Here is a 3,458-nt window from a genome sequence, read left to right on the forward strand (position 1 = left end):
CAATAGAGTTAATGAAAGAAGAGTTGGACCTAATTCAGATTAGATGACCTCAGTTGGTAATGGAACCCATCACCTCAATTGGGTGACTTCCTCCAGTAGTGTTCAGCAGCGTCCTGTGAGAGGGATTAAAGGGACATGGGAGGGTCATCCAAGGCTGAGTTTAGGTGGGGTGGAACTATCCACTAGGTAAAAGGTCCAACTTTTTGAGAAGAGAGCATGGAAAGAAAGGAAACAAGTTAGAGGGTTCAGACTAGGGATGGGTGGTCTCCCAGGGGTGGCCTGGGAGATCAGGAGGGAGAAGGGAGTGAAGGTCATTGGGAAGAAGAAGAAAAGTGCCTTTAAGAGGAATGAGCCAATGGGATCTTCTTGCTGCTTGAAGAAGATTGAATGGGAACACAACTGGAGATCAGGCAGGGATCTCAGAAGTCATTAAGGTAACTCCTCTTACTCTACTATAGAGGAGGAAACTGAGGCATGGGGAGGTTAAAAGATTATCCCATGGTTGATAACCATCAGAAAAGCAGGATTTGGACCCAGATCATCTGATTTGGAAATCAGTGCAGAAAGCCAAACTTTGGTCTTCTCCTGCCTCTTCCTCCCCCAGGCCCAGACCATGGCCCTGCCCCAGAGAGCAGCACTGAGGCCCGGGTTGTGACTGAAGAGCAGACCAGGGCAGCTCGGGGGTTTTTGTCTCACTTCCCCATTGATCTGAACCACTGTGGGTCATGGTTGCTATCACCGGATTGACAGTAATAATCAGCCTCGTCCTCAGTCTGCAGCCCAGAGATGGTCAGAGACGCTGAGTTGCTTGAGGTATCTTTGGAGCCTGAGAATCTGTCCGGGATCCCTGAGGGACGTTGATTATCCCGATGGATGATGAGCCTGAGGCGCCCGCCCTGGTGCTGCTGGTACCAGTGCACATAGGAGTCACTAATGCTGCCAGTGCTTCGAGTGCAGGGGATGGAGATCGTCTCACCCAGAGACCCTGAGCTGGATGCCGGCTGAGTCAGCAGAGACTGGGTCCAAGCTCCTGGAGAGACAGAGAGAGAGACAGCTGGGAGTCAGGGGCCAGGACCGGCTCTCTCCCCTTCTCAATGGGGGGAGAGGAGACCACCCCTCGGGGCCCTGAGTCCCCCTTTCTCTGAGGCCCCTCAGGCCGGCACCTTGGCAGAGAGTGAGGAGGCTGAGCAGGAGAGGAGACCAGGCCATGGTGGAGCCCCCAGAGCTCTGCTCCCCGAGACCCTGCAGCTGTAACTGGACCCTGCCAAGTCTCCCCTGTCTCTTATCCCTCCTCAGCCCCTCATGCAAATGTGCTCTTTGTCTCCCACCCAGTCATGGCTCCTAGTCAGGAAGGGGCAGGGGATGGCTAGTGGTGCCCAGGCTCTGAGAAGTAGGAGTGGTGAAGCAGGCATTCCGTTATCCCAGGGAGGAGGGAGTAAATGCAGGGTCTTGCCAGCTGCTTGGAGGGTTGGGGAAAGATCTGCAAGGTCTTGAACCTGTGCCACACTGCCCCCTTGTGCCTACCAGTGACGTGTCATCTTGACCATTATTGTAGTACTGACAAAAGTGGTGACGTGAATGGGACCAAAACACTGAGAGATTCTCCTTGTAATTCGCTGTGGTTATTTTTTCTACAAGCTTTCCATTGCAAATTCTTTTTGAAAATCTTGTGGTAGCTTTTTAAATGGAAATCGGGCTTCTTTGTCAGGTTATTTTAATGTTGAATTTATAGTTTTACTTTAAAGGATATAAACAGTCTTTTAATTACAATGCTCTTTTAGGACTGAGGCTTGTGTACTTAACCTGTTCCACTGATCCACTATTCTATTTCTTAGCAGGGGCCAACAAGTTTGCCTGATTGCTGCTCTCTGTAATTTTAGATGTGGCATACATAGGCCCCAAACCTTTGCATTTTCAAAAATATCTTCCCTAGATTTTCTTGGCTCCTTGTTCTTCCAGATAAATTTTGTTATTTTTTTTCTACCTCTCTAATAATTGGCAGTTTGATTGACAGGGCCCTAAAGAAACAAATTACTTTAAAGTAGGATTGACGTTTGTTATATTATCATTTTTGTGAAAAGTGTTTTGTAATTGTGTTCGTGTATTTAATTTTGTCTCCATAGGTAAGCTCCAAAATATTTTATGTGAGCTACACTTATGTGAAATAGATTTATCTTTCTCAGTCTGCTGGAGTCTTTCATAAAATAAACACTGAGGATTATGGAGGTTTTTGTTGTATCATGCAACTTTCCTCAAGTCGTTAATCATTTTAGTTGATTCTCTAGGATTGTCTCAGTATAACATCATATCACCTGCAAGGAGTGCTAGCTTTGCTCCCACGTTGCCTGTTCTAATTCCTTATATTTCTTTTGCTTCTCTTTAAATAAAGCTACAATTTCTAGAACAATATTGAATAATAGCAGTGATGATGGACAACTTATTCTCCCTCCTAATCCTATTGGGAATGCTTCTAGCGCATCTGTATTATGTGGTTTTAGGTAGATGCTGATTATCATTTTAAGGAAGGATCAATTGATTCAAGTTGTCTTGTGTTTATAGTAGGAATAGGTGCTGTATTTTGTCAAAAACTTTCTCTGCAATTGATTATTAAGATAATCACACACTTTTTTTAGGTTTGGGTATTTGTGTGGTCAATTATGCTGATAATTTTCCTAACATTGAGCCAGCTCCGTATTCCTGGTATAAACTCTACAATGTTGAGATATGCAGCCAGGGTGGTGGCGGACAGGCAGGGATTCAGCGGACCTCTCCCCAAACCCCTTTAAGTAATTTGAAGTAAATGTTTCTAAACATAATTTAGAGCGTCAGGACACACAAAGAGGTTTAGTGGAACAATTTTCCAGTCAAAGATAACTTAGGTCTGTAGGAAAGGTGTGTTACAGGGAGTCCAGCACATAGTCACAATCAGGCTTCAGCCCAGGTGCTAAACAGCAGGAATGGATCTTGGGGATGCTGAATCAAAGGCTTCACTAGAAGTTGCCAGGCCCCTCAGCCCAGAGACACTAAAGATGACTTGGAAGGCGAGAGGGCCATGGAAAATCACTGGCCATGAAAACAGTGGTACTAGTAGAGGCAACAGCAGCACCTCAGGCTCATCCCATAGAGCTCAAGGGGGTCAAACAGCTGACCAGAAGGTTGTCTCTTTACCAGCATTGAGGAAAGACTCTTGCTTTAACACACTTCTATATTAAAGACAAGGTTGTGACTGAATCCCTCACGGAACAGACTGGTGACGCTCAGGATTTTTTCCTCACTTCCCCATTGATCTGGATTACTCTGTGCTTATTGCTGCTGTTATAGGATTGATATTAATAAGCAGCCTCGTCCTCAGGCTGCAGCCCAGACATGGTCAGAGAGGCCGAGTTGCTTGAGGCATCTGTGGAGCCCGAGAATCTCTCTGGGATCCCTGAGGGACGTTGACTGCACTAATAGATAAT

The 3,458-nt window shown here is 46.0% G+C and overlaps 1 long non-coding RNA gene across 1 annotated transcript; it reads right to left on the bottom strand.

The window, feature by feature from the left end:
* Positions 1–906: 906 nt before the first annotated feature.
* Positions 907–1,262, bottom strand: LOC141551593 (uncharacterized). Its single transcript, XR_012484911.1, has 2 exons — positions 1,164–1,262; positions 907–1,030 (listed from the first exon to the last, which is right to left on the bottom strand). It is a non-coding gene; the product is annotated as an uncharacterized LOC141551593 (long non-coding RNA).
* Between the last annotated feature and the right edge of the window lie 2,196 nt (positions 1,263–3,458).

The sequence above is a fragment of the Sminthopsis crassicaudata genome, chromosome 1 (genome assembly GCF_048593235.1).
Source record: "Sminthopsis crassicaudata isolate SCR6 chromosome 1, ASM4859323v1, whole genome shotgun sequence".
Lineage (NCBI taxonomy): Eukaryota > Metazoa > Chordata > Mammalia > Dasyuromorphia > Dasyuridae > Sminthopsis > Sminthopsis crassicaudata.